Source organism: Natator depressus, chromosome 10 (assembly GCF_965152275.1).
Source record: "Natator depressus isolate rNatDep1 chromosome 10, rNatDep2.hap1, whole genome shotgun sequence".
Classification (NCBI taxonomy): domain Eukaryota; kingdom Metazoa; phylum Chordata; order Testudines; family Cheloniidae; genus Natator; species Natator depressus.
In genome coordinates, this window is record NC_134243.1 from 47304839 (window position 1) to 47329560 (window position 24722).

At 48.2% G+C, this 24722-nt stretch overlaps 2 protein-coding genes across 2 annotated transcripts in view; one reads left to right on the plus strand and one right to left on the minus strand.

The window, feature by feature from the left end:
- The window catches only part of CIMAP1C (ciliary microtubule associated protein 1C), a 123365-nt gene that overhangs the window by 64785 nt on the left and 33858 nt on the right, over nucleotides 1–24722 (plus strand). The window lies entirely within an intron of this gene.
- CSPG4 (chondroitin sulfate proteoglycan 4) overlaps nucleotides 1–24722 on the minus strand; it is an 82110-nt gene that overhangs the window by 56755 nt on the left and 633 nt on the right. The window lies entirely within an intron of this gene.

Below are 24722 nucleotides of genomic sequence, written 5' to 3' on the forward strand. Positions count from 1 at the left end.
GTACCCTTTGGAGAGGCCCCTCATGGAGTACCCTTTGGATCAGGCCCTCATGATTGCAATGTCATACAGTGTGGGTATTTTCTGTACAAGTTGCAATAGAATCACTAATGGTGGCTGTCCAGCTCTCTGTCTATATCAGTGGTTCTCAACCAGGGGTCCAGGGCCCCCTGGGGGGCCACGAGCAGGTTTCAGAGGGTCCGCCAAGCAGGACCAGTGTTAGACTCACAGGGGCCCAGGGCAGAAAGCTGACCCCGCCCCACACAGGGTTGAAGTCCAGGGCCCTGAGCTCTGCCACCCGGGGCTGAAGCAGAAGCCTGAGCAACTTAGCTTCGTGGGGTGCCCTATGGCATGAGGCCCCAGGCAACTGCCCTGCTTGCTACCTCCTAACGATGGCCCTGGCTTTTATATGCAGAAAACAGTTGTTGTGGCACAGGTGGGCCGTGGAGTTTTTATAGCATGTTGGGGGCGGGGGGGGGGAGCAGGCTCAGAAAGGAAAAGATTGAGAACCCCTGGTCTATATTGCACTCATCACAGTAGCACTGAGCAAGTGGAGTTCTCTGCTTGCCCCTCCATTCATTTGTCTTCGGTTTGATGGAAGTGGTTTTTATCACAGATGCCCTGACCTAGGAAGCAGAGATCCCTAAAGCATCCCCTCACCTGGGGAGCAGGAAGGCACAGCAAGTGCAGCACCCATGCTCTCTGCAACACTCTGGACCCTGAAATGTACAGACACGAGACTCCATGCTAAATAACTCCAAGAAGCACCCAAGTTTTGGCGTACAATCTCCTAAGCGAGGAAACCCACGACACAGCAGAGAAACAAAAGGGTAAACGGCTGCTGTTGGTATATAGCACTTTTCCACCTGGACTCTTGTTTTGCACTTTCCTCTGTTTTTCTCTGTCCCACTAACTGTGCGTCACAAAAATCAGTGAGGATGTTTTGTGGACGGCAAGGCCCAGATTCTCCATGGCTTTAAGTGGGAGTTAGGTGCCTAAATGCCTTTGGGGATCTGGGCCCACTAACTTGCAAATCAGGGAGCCGTGCAACCCATCTGCATGCACAAGAAGACCCTTCATTGCCTATATAGGTGCGCACCCGCTTTTGCAGGCAAAATCCAGCGCGCACGCAAGGAACAGAGGATATCTGAAGGTGGGACGGAAAGTTGGCCTGTAATGCCTGGATTCACTGTGCATGCGCCATGCGGTGTATTGGTTTACAACTCTGATTAACAGGATGGATCGTAAGGAACTGTTGTGGTTACTGTGTCAATTCTCCACTAGCTACCCTTCACCAGACAACGTAAATTATATTAACACACCCAGCTGGATTCCGGGCAGATGAAAGGGCTGAACTGCATCCAGGGAGGCATCGTTGAGCTCCACTCTGTCATTAACTCCCCCTAGTGCGCCTCACGTTACAGAGCGAGCACAGACTGTTCAGCACATGTGACACGCCCCAGGCTGAGCAGAGACCCCCCTTCCCTCGCAATACACAGGCCTGAGCAGCAGGGTTCCAACTCAGGATGCTGATGCTTCTGTAGCCTTGTTTCCCCTGGGCTGCTGCTACTGCCAGTCATCACACCGATCCCTAGCACTCAGCGCTTTTCATCCGTTGATCTCAAAGCACTTTACAAAGGGGGTCGCAGTCATTTTACCCTTCTTACTTGATTTTGGGTCTCCAGCTTGAGACTCGTGTAACACCGACACACACTGGTTGTTGGCGGGCGGGATGGAACCTGGGACCTCTGGAACTAAATGCATGAGTCTCTACTGCAGGAGCTAAAAGCCATATGGCTCTTAGCTAAAGCTTTAGAGAAGACTCATTAATCTCTCTCTCTAAGTGGTCTCGGTGCCATTGGAGGGGACAGAAAACCACACCCAGGAGGTGTCTGGGTTACACTCGCTCAGCGGAGTTTGTCTGATTTCAGAGGGCAGGTGCTCAGCCTTTTCTGAAAATCAGGTCCATTTAAGGCATCTCTTGTTAGATCATCCAAACCCTGAGGCCCCACAAATCACTGTTGCAAATCTTAGCATATATTTATTAAGCTCGTGGCCCCCCTCCCCCAGCCCCGTTCCCCCTCTTTACTCTATTTCCTTTCTCTTTCCCTTCTCTCTGCTCCCTTTTCATCAGTGGTTCTCCCTAGCAGGAATGCGATCGCTCCAATTTGAGAACCCACGCTCTTGTAGATGGTTGAAAATGAGGCAAATCACGTTTGCTCGTCCCTAAATCTAATTGTGATGTGGCTCTGTGGCTGGTCCCAGGTGGCTTGGCCTCAGTATGAGAAAGAGATTTGTAGCGGCAAAAAGGATCGAGCTGCTTTGTATTTTTTGCATAGTTGAACCCCAGCTGGCTCTAACGTGTCTGTGGTTCTTCTCTGCTGTTCTTTGGCTCCCTGTCTCCCCCATAATTCTCAAGTAGAGTAAAGGAGACTCTGGATAGCTGCATTTTGTACAGCAGAACCCAGAAGGCTTGGCCGGCTTGGCCACGTGTGATGGACCCTTGCTTATCCAGCGTGGTTTTATAATGATTCTAGAGGTTCTAATACTGATGGCATTTCCTGCACTGTCTGGCTCTGCCAGATGCAAAACCATTAAGGGAAGGTTAAGGAGGAAAGGCCAATGATCACTGCAAAACAGGCCACAGCTGGAATGAGCACATATGATTGAGTCTACCTTAAAAATGTCACATTGTTTTTTAAAAAAAGAGGGAGCCAACAGCAGGTGTAACCTGGCTTGACCCTCATCTGGGGGACTGAGGCTCAATGTGTCTGTCAGAAGGGACACAGCCTCTTCTGCTTGTTTATTTCTTTGCATGTGTGTTTGCCTGCATTTGGAAGGAGTGTGGCTTGTGCAGCTGCCCATTGTGACTCTGGCTGCGTTGGCATCATTCACCACATGTCCATTTCGGTTGCCATTGCAATGAAGTTAAACGAAAACAGCTTGTCCTTCTGGGGAAGGAGCCCTGGAAAAGAATCTGGCACCAGAAGTCAAATTCTTTGCAGTGCAATGTGAAAAGTTGCCTTTTGAGTAGTGTGAAGTGCGACTCGGTGTGAAGAGTCTCTCTGTGTGACAACGAATCTCTGTGTGGTGATGTGTGTGTCTCTGAAGTATTGGTATGTGCATGTGAATCGTGTGTGGACACATTACAGTGTATGACTGTGATGTTTGTGTTAGCGAGCACTCAGTGTTTGACTGCACTTGGCAATGTGCATGTATGCATGCATTCTGCATGATTTCATGTGTGTGGCGATGCATGCGGTGATGTGTGTCCCTGCCCAGACATGTTACAATATATGTGACTGATGTTTGCATTTGACAGTAACCAAGCTCTGCATTTGATGACCCTGGGCAATGTCCATGTTTGCATGTGGCTGTGTAAGGTATTCTGCATGAATGACACATGACTTTATGTCGGGGGGGAGAGCGATGCATGTGGTGACAGGCATGCATGTGAAAATGGGGAGGCACATCTGTGTGAGATGGGTAGCCGTGCCCATGTGTCACACTTGATGTGTGAGCCCATGATTGTGTCTAATTGGACATGCTGATGTGTATTAGCATGTATTTTGCATGTCAAGAGCTTGTTTCTCCACCAGGAATTGGACTGTATGGCTCTCAGCTTTGGAACATACCACTGACATTCCCGCCAAAGCGCGCATTGGAACCACACTGAAACAGCAATGAAGAGCAAGGAAAAGATGAAGGGATTCTAGTTACATGTCTCTACCAGATTCCAGGGGGCTGAGGGACACATCCCAACTTGGAAGCAGCAGCTGGAGCTGCTGAGCTGAGAGAGAGAGACAGGAGGGGAAAAGAGGGAGGTTTTGGGGAGCGGGGAGGTTAAAAAGGCCTTTGTGACGTCTGCTGCAGTGTGACTCAGCCTCACTCATCGGCTCCAGGCTGCCAAGAGAAGTTGGCCTGGAAAGATTGTTTCAGCCTTAGAGGACGTGGTTCACAGTGTGTTCCAAGTCGGCCTTTCTTTCTCTCTTTTCCTGGAAGGATTTCTGGACACTGCTCTGCATTCACTGTCCCTCACACCCACAGCTTTCCCTGGTCTCTTGCAACTGCCAGAAGGGGCTCAGCGTGGGGACCTGGTAGGGGAGCAGCAGGGGGAAGTGCCCCCTTTGTAAAATGAAGGGAGGGTGTTTGATTACATTACACAGGGTAAATTCTGCACCACATTACCCTCCTGCAACTCTGCTGCAATCTGTAGAGTTGCACGGGGTAGAATTTGGCCCACTAAGCACATTTGACTACACACATGTGCTCTGCAGGGTTGCCTTTTTGTTGCCATGTCTCAAAGTGTGTGCCATGTGATGTATTGATTTATGCTGATAGGCACTGGGTGTTAGTGTGTGCATGTATACAACTGCACACAAGGTTGCCAGCTCTTGGGATTTGATCTCAAGTCTTGCGATATTTGATATTTTTCTTAAAACCCCAGCTCCTGGAGTCCTGTGATTACATGAGAATCTCCACTTTCATATAAAAAAGAGGATGTTTCTACCCCTCGTGCTTGCAGAGAAAAGATTGAAAACCTGACCCAGATGCACCCTAAGGTATGTCTACACTGTAATTAAAAACCCATGGCACTCAGTCTCAGAGCCCTGGTCAATTGACTCGGGCTGATGGGATAAAAATAGCAGTATGGACATTCAAGCTCGCCCGGGCTGGAGCCTGGACTCTGAGACCTGTGTCCTTCACAGGGTCTCAGACCCTGGGCTCCAGCCCAAGCCTGAACATCCACATGGCAAGTTTTAGCCCCGCAGCCCAAACCCCACAAGCCCAAGTCAGCTGACCCGAGCCAGCTGTGGCCATGCCACAGGTCTTTTATGGCACTGTAGACATACCCATAGTGCTCAAAAACCCCAAGGAAAAGAACCACAAATCGACTCTGTTTTAAAAACCTCATGATTTTTAATACAATCTCATGAAACGCCTGGGGTTGGAAATATTGTGTGTGTGTACCTGTGCATTGATTTCTGCATATCTGTCTTGGTGAGGTGTGTCCATGTATAGCTCTGCACTATGCAGGTGGGTGCTTGAACACATCTAAGTGCATGTGGGTTTGCTGAGAGGAGTTTGAATATGACTGATGTCATAGCCTCGGAAGATTCTCGTCCATATCTCTGACCAGGCCTTTGGAGGAAAGACCAACTCTCAACTGGTCCACATCAGGTTTTACACTGGGGCCACTGCATGCTGGGATAGGACTTTGACAGCTTAAGGTCTGGTCTGATTCCCATGAAGGTCATTGGGAAGATTCCCATTGCTTTCCATAGGACTTGGATTGGACATTGAGTTAGTGGTGTGTAACTGTGCAGTGAAACTGCCACTTCAATGCAGAGTCACACCACTTTCAGTGGAGAAGCTCTCAGTGACTTGCGGAACTATATGAGTGCCTTTATGTTGGGGACAGGTTTGATTATGGGGATGTGACAGATTTAGGGCAGGAGTGTGTGCATGCAGAGGTATTAACCACATGTATAGAGGGGCTTGAATTGATTGATGTGTGTACATTTGTGCAGGGGGTTGAATGTTTTAGTAGGGGTTTATGAACGTATGCATGAATTGGTTTCTCTATGAGGCATGCCAGGAGAGGGAGGGAATATGCTATGTTTGTGTCTTGTGGTATAAATCCTAGGTCCTCTATTGTTCTAGGGGTGGGAGGAATTATTTATTTACTAAAAGCTGTTTAGATGCAGTGAAGTTTTGGCTGTTTGCTCTGGGACCATAGTGGTGCCTGCTTGATCTATGTGGTGTGATGTAGGTTGCCTGTCTCTGATCAGAGGTATATGTGCTGATCAGCATGTGCCAGATGGTTTGTGCAGTAGGTATGGGGTACGCAGCAGCTCACAGGAGGGCACAGGAGAGTTCTAAGTGAACTCTGTGTCTGGAGTGGCACAGTCCCCAGGGTCCCTGGCTGGCCTCTGGCTTCTGCTCATCCTTTGTGCATGGATTTGAATGTGAAGAAAGATCTTATAGGAAAATATAATTATCTGGGAAAAAGAGCTCCCTGTTCTTAACTAATAAAAACAGCTCTGTATTGCCAAGAGGCAAGCGCACTGGGAGGAAATGCAATCACCATCAAAACACAGCCTCCCCTAATCCTACCTCCCCACCCCAGGCCCCTGCCGGGTACCAGGAGCAACAATGCCTCCTGAATTAGTATGGGAGGTGGGAAGGGCCCAAGAGATATGCTGGGGATTAGGTAAGAAAAGAACCATTAATAGGTAGACAACTGGTGGGTGAGGTAATCTCTTTTACTGGCCCAGCTTCTTTTGGTGAAAGAGACAAGCTTTGGAGCTATCCAGAGGTCTTCTTTCATCACAGAAGTTGCTCCAGTAAAAGCTATTACCTCACCCACTTTCTCTCTAACTTTCTGGGACCAACATGGCTACAACAACACTGCAGATAATAAGTGTGTGTGTGTGGGGGGGGGGGGGTTAGACGCTGCTCTCTTGGATCCCTCCGAGCTAAGGGGGTGAAATCCTAGGTTAGGAAAATCACTGTGTGAGCTCTCTTGCTATTCCTCTGCCCACCCACCAATCTAACTCTTCTCCCACACTGAAATCTGGCTAGGCTTCACCCATCCCCAGCGTCAGCCCTATGCATGTTGGTTTCCCTTGTTGAGGAAGCTGACAGGAGAGAGGTGATCCCCACAGGACCAAATCTCCAAGATTCCTGGTGTTGAGTTGGGAATGAGATTTTCTACAGGTAACCAGATCAAAGTTTGAGAAGGAGGAGGAGCGAGCTTTTTAAGAAGCCCACGAAATTCACCAGGAAAGATTCAGGATGCATTAGAAATAGATTATTTTTATGAACTGTACAGTAGCATGTAGCGACCCGCCTAAGATCAGGGCCCCCCTGTGCTAGGCCCTGTACATACACATAGCAAAAGCCCCGCCTCAAGGGCTAAAAACCAAAATGGATATGACAGACCAAGCATGGGAGGGGAAAGAGAGGAAGTGACTGACCCTTGACCCTTGTAACAAGGTGCCCATTAAGGACCAGGGCCTACCCAGCTCTGTTTGATTATCAGACCCAGCTGGGAAGGATTCAGGTGTTTTCTATAAAGGGCTGAGAGACTCAGTTGGAGGGAGATGGGCTCCTGCAGTAAGGGGTGAGTGAACAAGCAGGCAGAAGGGAAAAGAAAAGAATGTATCCATCCTTTCAGCACTGAGAGAGGAAAGGAAAAGCCTCAGGGAGTTGTAGTCCAAGGGGCAGAGGAACTGCTTTGTTTTGCTCAAGTTTTATGTTTAAAGGGTAAAACTGGGAGCTGAGTGAAGGGCATGAAGGACTTTGGGTGTGGTGTTAGGTCTTCCTGGGCTGGGCAGACAGGCCAGCAACTCTGTGGTCACACTGGAGCTCTCTGGAGGAGCCAGGAGTAGAGCCCCAGGCTCAGGTCTCCCTGTCCAGTGCCTTGGCCACTAGACAACACTGCCTCTCTGCTTTGAACTTTGTTTTTCCTGCTGCCCAGACTCGGGTAGGTGATAGTTGTTGCAGCCACCCATGTGAGCTCTGTTTAGCACCCCTCTCCTATAGCTGGTGTGCAGAGATAGATTGGGAGTGTGGGACTAAACCAGCAGCTTTACTGATCACATCTAGCTGCAGGGAGACCCGCACAGAACTGACAAACACTCAGTATTCTCTCCCAGCATCCACTGGCCGCAGTGGAAATCCTGGGATGCCTTGTTCAAGACCTGTCTCAACCTCAGTTGCTAATCATTGCCTGCCTGGTGTAGGAGCAACAGTTTCTATCTGGGACATTACGACAGGGAACATAGGAACCATAAGCAAAGTACAGGAGACATAGAGAGCAGTAAAGGGGATTTCTAAATTTTAGTGGCTAGATCCTCAGCTGGTATAATTCAGCAGGCCCAAGATTTCTAAACCTAACGTGCAACTAACTATCTTCACAACACTGAGATGCAGGGAAAACTGATCAGCTTTAACAAGGGCAGGAAAAGAGATGTTTAAAAAACAGGCAAGCATGTGAGGCGCCTTTTGAAGCTCATACAGGAGCTACCTGCTGTGCTTAATTTCAGAATCTAACGCTCTCATTAAAGGGAGAGGGAGGGCGCCTTTCATCTCCGCGGCACGTTGCATCCTCACTGCTCGCCACAAACGTTTTCATCAGAATCTCTGACCGCTACAATACACTGAGCACGTAGAACCTGTGTGGGACTGGGCATCACCTTGGGGGTGGGGGGGAGGTGGAAGTTATGTCTCTTTAAGCTGTTACAGTGATCCCCTCCCCGATGCCATGGGGGATAAAAATAACCCTCCACTATTAACTGGAGCAAATATTTGCAGTTTGGGACATGGAAGAAAGAAAGATGGATTATTTGGATTTTCTTTGATGAGAGAAAGGAAAATATGCTTTATTTTCACAAAGAAAGGAATATCCAGAACTACTTTCTTTCTTTTTTGCTGTGGGTTTTGTAGCAGGAGCAGGGTTTGTTCTCCCTCCAACTTTTTTTTCTCTGAGAAACAAGTCTGGAGTTTTGTGTTTATAGAGACAAGAAATGCCTGCCCGCCCCTATTTATAGTGCAGGATTAATGTATATATAGACAGGCCTGTATGTGTGGGAGTGTGCACATCCTCTCTGAGCTGTCCAGTGGGGCAAAAAGCTTTTCTCAGCCACCTCCACCTTGGCCAGAAGTTTCCTCTCTCAGCCTCCCCCGCCCCAGTTCCCAGAGGAAATGACAGTGTGAACCCAGAGATTCTGTGGGACAGGATATATAAAACCTCAAACTCTCCTGAAGCCAAGCCAGGAGGATCACTCTTGCTCTGAGGGGCAGGCGAGGAGGGGAAACGGAAAATTCCTCCGGAGTCCCTGAGGGCTGAGCACGGATCCATCCGCTTGGTTCTCACATGCATCAAGAGCTTTTCTTTCTTTCTTTTGAAGGGTGGTAGGGAGGAATTTCAATTTTTAGGGTTAGTTAGCAATCACATACTGACCCGAGTCACTTACTGTGCAGCACTTTAGTTCCTATCCCCACCCTCTCCCACAATGAGCAGCAAGCTCACCTCCTCAGGAGCAGTCAAAAGGCCACAGTGAATGGATTTGATTGTACGAGTATTTTCTTTTTTTTGCACAGGGGAGTGGGATGCAAGGAGGAAGATCGTGGGAACTTTTGGTATCAGTTCCTTTAGACTGGTCTGATTCTATCCCGGGGGTAAGCAGGGATCTTGTGTAAAGCAGTGGTGTTGTGCCTGAGTGGGGTTTTGGCCTGGTGTCACGAGCTAGTATTTCACTTTCTTTTGAGGGAGGACAGAAGTTGGTCAAGGAAAGATGAGCCCTATCGGCAGAAAATTGGAAATCGTATACAACCTATTTGTATTCCAATAGTGCCTAGAGGCCCCAACCAAGATCAGGGCCCATTGCACAAGGGGCTATACACACACCCGTAGCCAGAGACAGCCTCTGCCCCACAGCGCTTAGAATCTGAATAGACAGGGCAGACAAACTGTATGATTATCAAAAAGAAAAGGAGTACTTGTGGCACCTTAGCGACTAACAAATTAAGTCCTCCTTTTCTTTTTGCAAATACAGACTAACACGGCTGCTACTCTGAAACCTGTATGATTATCCTTATTTTACAAATGAGTCACTGAGGCACAGAGAGGTTAAGGGTCTGATTCGCTGCATCCCTGGCCCATGTGTGGCCGTTGACATGTGTGCAGTGTGACAGCAATGGTGGAGCAGAAGGCTGAATCAGAAAGGTGGCGTTTCACATGCACTTTGCACTGGGGCTAACAACTACTGGCTTGTCTGCGTGGGACAGCGTGACCAGCTCTGTCGATAGAGTGAGCCAGGTTTAGCATTACAGGTGTAACACCCCCCTCTGAGGGAACTTAAAGTCCTTGTCTGCACACACAAGTTGTTACTGCTTTAACCATACAAGTACCGATAAAATGGTTCAACCGTCCTGGGATGGAAGCTGATATATTGATATGAAGGTGCTCTATACCATTATGGTTTCATAGGCTTTAAAGCCAGAAGATGTCGTTACCTCATCTACTCTGATCTCTTGCATCATGCAGGTCACTAATTTTCACACAGATACCCCTATATTAAGCCCAAAGTTAGACTAAAGCATTTCAGCTCTCAAGAGACCAAACTATATGCCACCGGCAGAGAACAGGAGAGACTGAGGGGCCATCAATGCCCGAGACCCTGGCAGTGGCAGGGGATTGATTGCATGAGATATGTATAAGTGAGAACAGAATAGCTATTCCCATCTAGGAAGGGGAATAAGCTATCGCAGGATATGGGACCTTATACTAGTATATCTGCATCCACTTTATTAGTTGTACTGGTATAACTGTACTGGTAAAAAAAAATCAGCCCCCCCCCCATACCGAAATAGTTATAATGGTACTAAAACTGTGTAGAGCAGGTCTTATGCTGGTATAACAGGGCTTGTTCTTGGGGACAGCATAACACCCTTCCCAAGTGATATATGCAAAACTGAAAAAGGCCCTATTGTAACTGGAATCAGAGCGTCCATGTGGGCGGGTGATACCTGTATAACTATAGTGCCTGAATTCACACCATCAGTTACCAAAACAGCTTTTCCGCGTGGATAAAGCACATAGCAGTGGAGATTAGATTGGGAGGCCAAGATCCCCACAAGTATTTAGGCAGTTAACTCCCACTGGTTAAGTTACTTGTCCAGAGTCACCCACGGAGTCAGCAGATCTAACAGCCAGTCCAGTGTCTTAACTAAGACCATCCTTCTTCTTAAAGACAGGAAAAATCAGAAGTTCCAGATAGCCTGGACAGCCCCACTACCTCACGCATCTGGGAGACTATGATTCAGGCAGCGCAGAATTAGCAATTAAAAACACATTTCTTCTGTAACTAATCACAGACTTAAGAGCAGCTGAGAGGTGTTTCTGTGTGTGCTGATGAGCCACCGCCCCTCCGTTCCCTGAAAAGGACTTTATCCCTCCCCATGCCCTCCGCCCCAGTCCGCAAATAAAAAACATTTGAGCAAAAGGGAAAAAAAAAAGTTCTCCACTCAAATTTATAACTGACTCATTACCAATAAAAGCTCCCTTTTAAACTGGGTGAGTCATGGCATCATGCTGTGGCTTTTGCGCTACATTACACACATGTTACTTTCTTCCTTGTTCAGCTGAAGGGATGTGGTGGGACCCCTCCCCAGGCCAGTCAGGTGCCCGCCCGGAGGCTGTGCAACTCCCTGCTTTTCCTGCCAAGTGATATTTTTGGCAAACCTCGAGAGGCTGTCTGGCTGCTACTGTCTGTTGAGCAGCAAAGGGCTGCCACGCAGGACAGCGCAATACTTAGTGGTATTGCATTGAGCCCAGCAGGATTGCAACACAAGACGTGTGCAGCTCAAGAGAGACAGGGATGGAAAATCTGAATTTTTTCACTCTGTTGAGTCTTGGGTGGGGCCAGAATTTATGTCCCTCCATCAACTGGAGAAAGGGCGGGGGGGGGGGGAGAATTTAAGGTGCAGGTGAAAAGTGCTGTTCTTCCAAGGAAATATAGTGAGTTGGGAAATCCACTTTCTATCCGAGACTAGTGCAGAGAGTTGTATGCTTGGGATAGGAGCAGGGAGACTGGTTAAACCCGCTTCTCCCAGAGGTATCTTAGCATCGGCTTCTGTCAGCCTCTGCAGCCAAACTTTCCACCAATTACCTCCTGTAACTCTAGCATCCAGCCCCTGCATGCCTGTCCAGTCTCAGCATTCACCCTGTTTTCCCATTTCTCTTGCTTAGCACCTGCCCCAGGGCTGTTTCATGCGGCTGGGTATCTTTCACTGGCTCTTCACGTCCCAGAATCCAAACGTGGCGATTATGTGCAATTTGAACTTGTGACACATGAGCTGATTCAGATAAAAACCAATCTGACCCAAACCTTTCCCCCAGACTTGAACCAACCCTGCACCCACCACTTCTGTTAGGTTTGGAAAAGCTAGGACCAGAAGCAGAATTGCAGGAACACAGTGAGAGAGTCTGTTTGCATGGAACCTCCAGATCAGTCTGGCAGATTTAAGCGTCATTCTAACCCAGGATTAAATTTTGCAAATAACCCCGATCTTTGCAACGGAACAAACCAAGCTTCCTGAACTTTGAAGTGTCTGAAATTTGGATCTGAATTTTGTAGCTTCATACTACCTTTAATAGACGCACCCCAGACAAGTATGCTAAAACACACAGAGGCATGCTCACCCCATACATGTTCACACAGAAATACTCACCCAACTCTCACAGACACACAAACGTGCCAAAAAAGCATTAGCACCTGAAAATATTGTACTTGCATTTTTTTGTGCCCACAGTTCACTGCAGGTGCACATGTTGGCAGTTACATGGTTAACTGCTGAACATCTTGGGCATCAAAATAAGCTAGTTAATTTCACTCTGATTTAAAATCAGTTTCTAGTCCATTTTATTTCCCAGTTAGTATGTATTAGCAAAAAGGCTGCAAGTCTTATTTGAAAACACTGCAGGCAAATTCTTCTGGAGATGGGATGGGAACTGTTTCCACCTTTTCAGTTAAAAAAATCCTAGAAACATTTCTATTGGGCTTAGTTTTTCTGTTACATTTTATTAATAAAACCTAATTATAAAGTCAAATTCAACCTGACAAACAACATGATCAAACGTTAAAATATCACTAGGTTATTTTGATGAACATTCAGTTTCCACAATTGACCTGCAGCTGCAGCTAAGCCCTTCCACAGAGACCAGGGCAGTTTCAAATACCTGCTATGTATTGTGAAATTGGGGCGGTGTGTGTGTGTGTGTGTGTGTGTGTGCGCGTGTGCCGTTGATCTGCCACCTAACCTCAATGTCGGCCCAAGATCTGTGGAAGTGTCTCAATTTAAGCTGCATCCTGGGTGGTTGGCTTGCAGACTGACTACAGAGTCCTGAATTTATTTTAGGCATGATGTGTCATGCACATTGCACTGCTGCAGCATGGCTTTGCAGTGGTGCAGTATGCCATTGCATCAGTCTGTGATACTGTTGCTTTATGGTGTGAAGATTCAACATAATCACATTATTTTGGAGTCATTTTATAAAGGCGCAGCTGTCCCAGAAAAGACTAATTTGGGATTGAGGAATCCCTTACTACAGTAATTTTGCTGGGCCCACCCCTAAGCCCCGGAAGCCGATTTGGTGATATAGATATCACTGAAATCAGGGTCATTTATGTGGACTCCTGCTAAGAGCTGCGTGCAGCAGAGAGACTACAAAAATATTTTTCTTGATTGGCATCTCTTGATTCGGAGGTTAATTATGTATATGAAACCAGCACTTGCATGACATATTGGGCCAAACCCAGAATCCAGGTCAGCTAGGTATGAAAATACGAACCAACGATTTTCCTAGGAGTGTCCTAGGGGAAAAATGTAGATTAATGAAGCCTGCAGCTGCACTAAGACTAGACTCAGTTTAGGGAATCTAGATTCTAAGGAGAAGAGTCCTAACTGGATTTCTGTGGCCACCTGGAATGGTCTCTGGGAACAGCCATGGGAGCAGAAAACGTGGACTGAATTTCTGTCTGCCTGTTGTGAATGGTCTCTGTTTTCAGCCAGTCAATACATCAGACTTAATTTAGACTCTAGGCTAAGGTTGTCTGTGCCTATGAAATTGTATCACCATCCACTTTAAACCTGACGTTAGTGACTGTAATCCACAGCTCGCCCTGTGCTGCCCCTGTTTAGGAATGTGCTTATTGTGAATTTGCCTGAAGCTTGCCACTGCTAAATATAAGAGTGAGAAGAACATATTCCTACATGGTTCCCACGATAGTGACTTGCATTCTGTTCCTTCTCTCTCTTACAGTTTTTTTCTGCTCTTTCCCATCAGCTGGAAACTCTTCCAGCTGCTTGGAACTTTGACCTCAACATATGTGGTACATTTGCAAAAAAAAAAAAAAAAATTAGATTTCTCAATGTAGCACAAAAGAATCTCCAAACCATAACACTTTATTGCTACCCATAGTCCAATGGAGGGACAGACCCAACCTCCCTTTGACTTCTGAGTGAGGAACGTCTAGGCAATCTTCATAGGTCTCAAGTCCTGTTAAAAGAGGAGGTCAGGCTAGCCGCATTGGCCTGCATGCTTAGCTGACCTGCCAGAGAAGTAGTAAAACACAGTAGTAACTTCTCCATGACAAAGGCCAGGTGGCGTGGCTGTCCCAGAAGTATAGGAAGGGCACTGATGTAAGCAAGCGGAAATTGGCAGGGTAATTGTCTACCTGTGAGGAGATTGGCCACTCCTGCAGAACCAATTAGCTTGAAAGGGACTTCCAGGCAGTCATTTAGGCCCAGATCCAGCAAAGCACTTAAGCATGTGCTTAACTTTAAAACAATGACCCAAGCAGTCCTACTGAAGCTGATTGGGGTACTCATGTTCTCAGAGTTAGGTGCATGATGGTTGAATTGGTGCCTGCATCCATGTAATTTTTCAGAACCTCCTCTGAGAGACAGGTGTCAAGTCCAGCCTCTTGACTATGTCCACTGGAGGGAGGTGTCTCCATAACTTCCCATGGCTGTTTTGTTCCATTGCTTACTAGAGATATGCCAAAATCAGAGTCAGGCATCCAAACACCCCTGAACTTTGGGGAACTTACCATCCAGGTAGAGAGCTGCACTGATTCTTACAATGTTCCCCTTCATAGAATCATAGAATACCAGGGTTGGAAGGGACCTCAGGAGGTCATCTAGTCCAACCCCCTGCTCAAAGCAGGACCAATCCCCAACTAAATCATCCCAGCCAGGGCTTTGTCAAGCCTGACCTTAAAAATATCTAAGGAAGGAGATTCCACCACCTCCCTAGGTAACGCATTCCAGTGTTTCACCACCCTCCTAGTGAAATGGTTTTTCCTAATATCCAACCTAAACCTCCCCCACTGCAACTTGAGACCATTACTCCTTGTTCTGTCATCTGCTACCACTGAGAACAGTCTAGATCCATCCTCTTTGGAACCCCCTTTCAGGTAGTTGAAAGCAGCTATCAAATCCCCCCTCATTCTTCTCTTCCACAGACTAAACAATCCCAGTTCCCTCAGCCTCTCCTCATAAGTCATGTGTTCCAGTCCCCTAATCATTTTTCTTGCCCTCCACTGGACTCTTTCCAATTTTTCCACATCCTTCTTGTAGTGTGGGGCCCAAAACTGGACACAGTACTCCAGATGAGGTCTCACTAATGTCGAATAGAGGGGAACGATCACGTCCCTCGATCTGCTGGCAATGCCCCTACCTATACATCCCAAAATGCCATTGGCCTTCTTGGCAACAACAGCATACTGTTGACTCATATCCAGCTTCTTGTCCACTGTAACCCCTAGGTCCTTTTCTGCAGAACTGCTGCCGAGCCATTCGGTCCCTAGTCTGTAGTGGTGCATGGGATTCTTCCGTCCTAAGTGCAGGACTCTGCACTTGTCCTTGTTGAACCTCATCAGATTTCTTTTGGCCCAATCCTCTAATTTGTCTAGGGCCCTCTGTATCCTATCCCTACCCTCCAGTGTATCTACCTCTCCTCCCAGTTTAGTGTCATCTGCAAACTTGCTGAGGGTGGAATCCACACCATCCTCCAGATCATTTATGAAGATATTGAACAAAACCGGCTCCAGGACCAACCCTTGGGGCACTCCACTTGATACCGGCTGCCAACTAGACATGGAGCCATTAATCACTACCCGTTGAGCCCGACAATCTAGCCAGCTTTCTATCCACCTTATAGTCCATTCATCCAGCCCATACTTCTTTAACTTGCTGGCAAGAATACTGTGGGAGACCGTGTCAAAAGCTTTGCTAAAGTCAAGGAACAACATGTCCACCGCTTTCCCCTCATCCACAGAGCCAGTTATCTCGTCATAGAAGGCAATTAGATTAGTCAGGCATGACTTTCCCTTGGTGAATCCATGCTGACTGTTCCTGATCACTTTCCTCTCCTCTAAGTGCTTCAGAATTGATTCCTTGAGGACCTGCTCCATGATTTTTCCAGGGACTGAGGTGAGGCTGACTGGCCTGTAGTTTCCAGGATCCTCCTTTTTCAAAGATGGGCACTACATTTTTCAAAGATGGGCACTACTTTTTCCAGTCGTCCGGGACTTCCCCGGATCGCCATGAGTTTTCAAAGATAATGGCCAATGGCTCTGCAATCACATCCGTCAACTCCTTTAGCACTCTCGGATGCAGCGCATCCGGCCCCATGGACTTGTGCTCGTCCAGCTTTTCTAAATAGTCCCGAACCACTTCTTTCTCCACAGAGGGCTGATCACCTCCTCCCCATGCTGTGCTGCCCAGTGCAGTAGTCTGGTAGCTGACCTTGTTCATGAAGACAGAGGCAAAAAAAGCATTGAGTACATTAGCTTTTTCCACATCCTCTGTCACTAGGTTGCCTCCCTCATTCAGTAAGGGCCCCACACTTTCCTTGACTTTCTTCTTGTTGCTAACATACCTGAAGAAACCCTTCTTGTTACTCTTAACATCTCTTGCTAGCTGCAACTCCAGGTGTGATTTGGCCTTCCTGATTTCACTCCTGCATCCCCGAGCAATATTTTTATACTCTTCCCTGGTCATTTGTCCAATCTTCCACTTCTTGTAAGCTTCTTTTTTGTGTTCAAGATCAGCAAGGATTTCACTGTTAAGCAAAGCTGGTCGCCTGCCATATTTACTATTCTTTCTACACATCGGGATGGTTTGTCCCTGTAACCTCAATAAGGATTCTTTAAAATACAGCCAGCTCTCCTGGACTCCTATCCCCCTCATGTTATTCTCCCAGGGGATCCTGCCCATCAGTTCCCTGAGGGAATCAAAGTCTGCTTTTCTGAAGTCCAGGGTCCATATTCTGCTGCTCTCCTTTCTTCCCTGTGTCAGGATCCTGAACTCGACCATCTCATGGTCACTGCCTCCCAGGTTCCCATCCACTTTTGCTTCCCCTACTAATTCTTCCCGGTTTGTGAGCAACAGGTCAAGAAGAGCTCTGCCCCGAGTTGGTTCCTCCAGCACTTGCACCAGGAAATTGTCCCCTACACTTTCCAAAAACTTCCTGGATTGTCTGTCCACCGCTGTATTGTTCTCCCAGCAGATATCAGGGTGATTGAAGTCTCTCATGAGAACCAGGGCCTGCGATCTAGTAATTTCCGTGAGTTGCCAGAAGAAAGCCTCGTCCATCTCATCCCCCTGGTCCGGTGGTCTATAGCAGACTCCCACCACGACATCACCCTTGTTGCTCACACTTCTAAACTTAATCCAGAGACACTCAGATTTTTCTGCAGTTTCATACTTGAGCTCTGAGCAGTCATACTGCTCCCTTACATACAGTGCAACTCCCCCACCTTTTCTGCCCTGCCTGTCCTTCCTGAACAGTTTATATCCATCCATGACAGTACTCCAGTCATGTGAGTTATCCCACCAAGTCTCTGTTATTCCAATCACATCATAATTCCTTGACTGTGCCAGGACTTCCAGTTCTCCCTGCTTGTTTCCCAGGCTTCTTGCATTTGTGTATAGGCACTTGAGATAACTCGCTGATCGTCCCTCTTTCTCAGTATGAGGCAGGAGCCCTGCCCTCTCGCGCGCTCCTGCTCATGCTTCCTCCCGGTATCCCACTTCCCCACTTATCTCAGGGCTTCTATGATTCTATGAATGCTTATTCTATGAATTTATTCGTCTGTGGTTTCATTTGTGCTGAAGAACTAAACATCAAGTCTAAGGGCATGTCTTCACTGGCAAAGTTAAAGCTACCTTGGACCTTCCTGGCATTACAAGAGAAACAAAGAAACTTTTTGCTTAATGACTGGGTGCTACCCCTTGATTAAATAAAGTCATCTTCTTTGGAGACAGTCTGGTTCAAAGATTGCTCTCAGTTACAGCCCGTCAATCCTGCTGAACTCAGTAGGGGTGTGGGGTATCGCTGAGGGTGGAATAGTGCACAATAACTTTAAAATCATGGGCCAAAATTCCAGACGTGCATGTACAAAATGGGTGTGCACATTTACACGCTCCCAGCTGGGATGTACAACCACCCCAGTGCATGCCTGTATGCAAATTGCCTTGTGCCCACACAATCAAGGATGGCGCTTCTCCATCGGGCATATGCCCTTCTGAAAAGTCAGGCCCTAAATCTCCATAAATTGAAGAAAAATATATGACCTGGCTTGGGAGGCAGGGGGTACGGTGGAGGCCTTTTAACTGGATACTTCTGTTGTTCATTACCGCCCCACCCCTGCTGCAACACCAACACTCCCTCCTGGAAGCATACTGTGAGTAGTCTTTAGGCAGTCCTATGGAAGGCCATTTCATTATCAAGGTTTTACCCCCCCTGTTTGTGCTTATTAAAAATGCTCAGCTAGAAGATAATGGGAGAAAGGGGAATTTAGCATATGTGTGGCCTTGACAAAAGCTGGCAGAGAGCAGAGGCACTCCTTCCACTGAAAAATCAGTTTACTAAAGCTTCACAGTTCTATGTTAAGAGCAAAGGTTTTCAAGTTGTTGTTTTTTTTGGTATGTGCGATGCCCATTTCCATTTGGAAATGGGCAGAACGCCCAGGGTCCTGAGCAGAGATGCCCTCCTTGCTAGTCTAAACATGGGCCATTCCTCTACCATCTAAATATAGGCCCTTCTTAACCCACCTGATGCTGGTCCAAAGCATACATGCTAGGGGCATGAAACTATACATGTGCGGAGATGGGGAGGGCTGGCTTATGGGGGGGATCAACCAACAAGTATTTGATTCTGAGGCTTGGGCCCAGATGTTTGCCTCTGATTCCCCCTTGTGATGGCAGCCCTGATGTAAGATTGGTTTATCCAGCCATCTGAGGGTTCCCCAGCATGCTGGAAACCCCAGCGGCGTAGAGCTGGCATAGCGGGCACTATACTACCCCTCGTTGCAGCCCCCAGTGTAGGTGGTCTGTAAGGGACATGGCTGGGAAAATGGGTGTGGCCAGAATTGCCCTTGTGCTCTGACGTGTCCCAAGTCCTGGAATGGTCCCTTCAGCTGTTGGCAATTGGCTGTCAGTTGAGCAGCCTTGAGGCTGACCTGATTTGGTTGGGAGCTGAACTGGCCCTAGCACCAGTGAGCCAGAAAAGTGGCATAAAGCCACCTTTGTTCGCTGCCCTTAGGACCTGCACCAGATGGAGCTCAGCTGGTCCCAAGGGCTGGGCCCTGGGACTGGAAAGGCATCTGCACAGTTCCATTGATGATCATACGCCCAGTTGCAGATCTGGTACTTTGTGTGTGTTCAAGAATTCAGTCTACTCCTCTCTTTCTTCACCACCATGCTACAGCCTCCCATTGACTGCTGGAAAATGCCCAAGAATAGTCAAGTAAGTAATAAACTGCATTCTCCCAACCCTAGCACCCTCAAGTCTTCCCGTCTCAGTCAGCTTCTCCTCACACCCATTCTCTCCTACAGAAGGGACAAGCTGGGGTGAATGCATAAGGAAGGCTCCTAGAAAGGTTGAAGCTGGCACCACTTGGCAGAAGAAGCGAGAAACCATTGACTAACCATCCCTGGTATGGTGATGCTGTAAACTTTGGAAACAATTAGAGTGTTGCATTATGAAACATCTAAAGTGAGTGCCAGAAAGAACACTGGAGCCATCTTGGACAAAGAAATAAGCAGTGGCTCTGCCTGGGTAGCTCTTTGTCCAGTGAATAAAAGCCAGAATTGGATGGAAGTGATCACTTTACCCAATAACGAAGCAGAAGAGAGAGAATTTTTCCACTTAGGTTGCCAGCCACTACAATATTTTGGCGAGTGAAGAAGATAGTGTGCAGCAGACAGTTATGGATCCTTGCACCTCCTGGAAGCACAATTGGCCTGTGGAAAGAACCATCTTGGATACTCTGGGTGCCAAGGAATTTTGCAATGAACAGGACACCGATCCACGACAGGTCAAGGCCGTGGTTGCCTTTGAATCTGAATCAGGAAGGTTCACGTGAAGAAAACGGCTGGGAAGTAGAAAACTAGAGCTGGTGGCAGTTTTTCATTCCGCAAGGTTTTTAGACAAAACACTGTCTGTTTTCTAAACAAAAGTTTTTGAGGAAAAAATTCATTTCTTTCGAAATTTCCCAGTTTTTCAACCAAACATTAAACCTTTGGGGTTTTTTGAAAACTGAGTACAAAAAAATTGTCCAAAAAAAAATTCCAGTAAATTTTTTGGGGAAAAAAAGAAAAAAGTTCATTTCTTGCAATTTATTTTCCGACAGGAAAATACGTATCTTTTTCTAACCAGCCCTAGAGAAGACAAAGTGGTTGAAGTTTTGTGGACCAGCTGATGAAGGAGTCCAAGTCAAACTTTGAAGCTGGGATGGAGATATGAAACCCTGTCAAATGAGGAAGAGGAGGAATTGCCTGTGTTCAGTGGCAGAGGGGGCCACTGAAGCAGTGGATCAGGTTTAAAGAAAGGCTGAAGGAGGAATGATTGGACCAGCTGGGAGAGCTGGCAGTCCTTGGAAAGCCAGTAAGAAGAAGAGCTGATTGAATAAAACACCTGAGCCATGGATGGGTTTAAGAATGAAAGTGCCAAGTTTGGCTTGCCCTGACCCATGAGCTCATGCACTTCATTACTCTGAGTGTTCAAACAGCCACTGAGCAGCCAGAAAAAGGCCTGTAAATCCCAGAGTGTGAGCATTCACACTGGAAACTCATGATTCACTGCCGCCCTTGGAGCGCATCCTGGTCCTGGGGAGAGCCATTGCACAGGCAGAGCTTGACCAAGGAGTGAGGCTGTCTGCACTAGGACAAAGTGTTCCCTCAAAGTGGAAATATTTGCTCTTGCAGCCTGTTGCTACCCCCTCCTCCCTTTCCGGAGGCAAATATGCTGAAAGGAAGAGTGACAGGAGAGTTAACAAATTTTGGCGGGAAATGGGAGAAGCAGAGGGAGGGGGAGCCCTCTGCACCTCCGCCCCCTCACTCTCTAAGGCAGTGGTTTTCAAACCTTTTTTCTGGTGACCCAGTTGAAGAAAATGTTTGATGCCCGTGACCCAACAGAGCTGGGGATGAGGAGTTTTGGGTGTGGGAGGGGCTCAGGGCTGGGGCAGAGGGTTGGGGTATGGAGGTGAGAGCTGAGGGGTCGGGCTGGGAATGAGGGGTTCAGGGTGTGGGAGGGGGCTCTGGGCTGGGGCAGGGGGTTGGGGTGTGGGAGGGGGTCAGGGGTGTAGGCTCTGGGGTGGGGCTGGGAATGAGGGGTTTGGGGGGCAGGAGGGGGCTCCGGGTTTGGGGGGGGCCTCAGGGCTGGGGCAGGGGATTGGGGCGCAGGGTGGCCGCCCGAGGCTCCCGGTCAGCGGCGCAGTGGGAGTGCTAAGGCAGGCTTCCTGCCTGTCCTGGCACCATGGACCGCGCTGCGCCTCGGAAGCACCGAGCAGCAGGTCCAGCTCCTAGGCAGAGGCACACAAGCAGTGCTGTGTGGCTCTCACCTGGAGGCACTGCTCTCCCCCAGCTCCCATTGGCTGGGAACCAGCCAATGGGACTGTGGAGTTGGTGCTTGGGGTGGGGGCAGCGCACAAAGCCCTGTGGCCCCCCCACCTAGGAGCCGGACCTGCTGCTGGCTTCTTCCTGGGTGCAGTGCAGTGTCAAAACAGGTAGGGACTAGCCTGCCTTAGCCAGGCAGCACCAACGATGGGACTTTTAATGGCCCGGTCGGCGGTGCTGACCAGAGCCGCCATGACCCAGTGTCTTACATTCCGCGACCCAGTATTGGATCACGACCCGCAGTTTGAAAACCATTGCTCTAAGCAGCTCCAGTCGCTGCTCTCTGTCCCCTGGGAGGGGAGAGAAGGGAAGGCAAAGTCTGCAATGGGCTCCAGAGCACGCATTGCTTGCTAGGCTTTGAACCTGGGCCCCCTAGCCCTGGCTGTGGAAGCTGTGCCTATGCATGCTGGAAGACATAAGGAGTCGCTTCTAGACCAAGAGCACTGGTTCAGTGGACTGGCTGCCATCGGAGCCTGTTCCTGAGACACCTCAGCTGAGCAGCTCAGCTGACCCCAGTTAGTGCTGTGGCTGCTTTTGTAGAGTGCCCCAGGAGATGCTCCTGCAGCCATTGCCTAGTTTGTCAGTGAGTTTGGAGACCCAGGACAGCCTGGAGGCAGGATTGGTTTTGTCCAGGTCTCATACACCCAGGCTTCAGCAGAGGATCACTGAGCTGGGCTACAGGTTTATAAGGAGCACTCAGCTTGCCGGATCCCAGCAGCTGTCTAAGGCTCTTCCTTGTCCATTGCCTGCATCTTTCTCCCACACTTGTCTGACAGTGCTGAGCCCAGAGCAGAGCTCTCAGAACTGTTCTGCAAGACTATTCAGGTCCTGGTCGGAGCCCTCAGGGATCTGATATGAGTGGCCAGCGAGGCATGGAGTAGTTGCTAATCAGAGAAATGGTTAATTTTTTGTTTGCTTTATAAAAGACTACCTCTTTTTATCCCTTTCCATTATAAGCATCATCCCTCACCCTCACTGCCTCGTGCTAAGACTTCTCATTGCTTGTCTCCTGCATGGGTCTGTGACGGCACAGAGCACTATCAAGGGTATTGGAATTGTCCTCAAGGTCAGGCATCCATGGCCTATATGTCCCCATGAGAGTTGGAGGCACTGCTAACTGATTGCACCCAGACCAGTGGCTATAAAATAGGTGATGCCACAAACCTGGCCAATGCTGCCCAGGATCCTCATGTATATCAGCTGGCACTACTTAGTGGAATATGGGTTATTCAGGACCCTCCTGGGTAAAAGTTCAGTCATCCAATTAGGGAGAGAAACAATGCCTTGTGACTAGTGTGGCCAACCCCAAGGAGATTAGGTGATGAAAGCATCCCTAAGCATGTCCCCCTTTTGCATGGAGTGGGAAGCAGGAAGGCAGGGCACGGCTGTGGTGGAGTCAGAAGTGAAAGGGCTGGAGATGTTCAACAAGGGCTGTATTTCTGGAGGAGGAGCGGCTGCATGGCACCAGCAGGCCAGGCTAGCAATGGACGAGGCCAGCATGTCAGTATCACCTTTAGTCTGATCTGGATGAGGTGCCTATTTCCCAGATTTATGACTGTCCTGCCAGATGTGAGGGATACAGCTGAAGGAGAAAAGACAAAGAGAAGGACAGTGGAATTTCAGTCGCGGGATGCTGGAGCAGGGAGCACCCACAGCTCAAAGATCTGCCAAGTGCTGTGTGGTAAAACTTGGCCAGTTCATGAGGGAAACTAAGAATAAATCAATGCTTTGCATTCCTGCCTCTTCTGTGCCCAGCAGTAATCGTCTCTGTTCAGCCAGTGAGTGGTTCATTCCATGTGTGTGTATCTGTTCCAGGCCCTGTGGCGTCCCCTCCTAGCTGGGACAGAGATCAAGCTCTCACTCTGTGCTGTTACAGGCTGTGCCTCCTACTGCACAGAGCACATCTGATGTGGTGGCACCTTTCCATTTTCCTGCTCCTACTAATGCACCTCAACCTCACACATCCCTCTATAAGGGGGAGAAGATATTGAATTACCCGTGACAGCCGGGCTGCTGATTTCTCTGGAGGCTGGAGTTTGCACCTGAATATTCAGCTGGAGAAAACCACACAGTGTGTATATAAATGCCTGCAGCGTAGCTATAAACCATCTATTTTCCTAGGATTGTGTACTGGTGCCCATCACCATGGTATCTGAGCACCTATTAGGGAGAAAGATGAAGACCGCAGGCCAGACAAGGTGGAGTCCAGGAAGTGAAACACAAGTGCACAAGCAGCATGTCCTCCATCTGTTACTGATGATAGTAAGCCACCCACTGTACTTTGGATGAGAGAGGGTTGAAAACTTGACTCTGCACAGCATTACAGTTCTAACTCAAAGCCCACACATGGACAGAGGGCTGGGTCTGTTGCTCCCAGGCTTTGCCCTCTTTAGGGAGATATATTGGCTGCACAGACGCTCCATCCCTGCAGCACAGCGCCAATACCACAAAATCACAGAGCATGGACAGTATTCACTTTGATTTCTCCCCATTCATTCCCCCATCCTCCCGGAGTTCCAGCATCGCCCTGCTAACAGCAATGGGAGAAGTAAACTGAACCCAGTTCAGCCACCCCCAAGACAAAACTACCAGTTCCAGTGGTGAAGGTCAGGTACACATGGGATTGATACCAGCACAGCTAACACAGCCTGCTTACTAAAAGCTGGCTCCTTCATAGAACAGCATGATGAAGATCCTCCTGGTTCCCTACTGCAGTGGCTCTCAATCTTTCCAGACTACTGTATCCCTTTCAGGAGTCTGGTTTGTCTTGCATACCCCCAAGTTTCATCTCACTTAAAAACCACTTGCTTACAAAATCAGACATAAAAATACAAAAGTGTCACAGCACACGATTACTGAAAAATTGCTTCCTTTCTCATTTTTACCATATAATTATAAAATAAATCAATTGGAATATAAATAGTGTACTTACATTCAGCATAGAGTATATACAGCAGTAGAAACAAGTCATTGGAGTCTGTATGACATTTTAGTTTGTACTGACTTTGCTAGTGCTTTTTATGTAGCCTGTTGTAAAACTAGGCAAATATCTAGATGAGTTGATGTACCCCCTGGAAGACCTCTGCGTACCCCCAGAGGTACATGTACCCCGGTTGAGAACCACTACCCTACTGAACACTTGATGGAATCACATTCCTGGACAGAAGGGAGCTTACAGCACGACCTGCTTCATAGAAAAACCCTGTTTTAAAACTAGCAGCTTGTCTCCTTGATCCCAGGCACATGCAGCA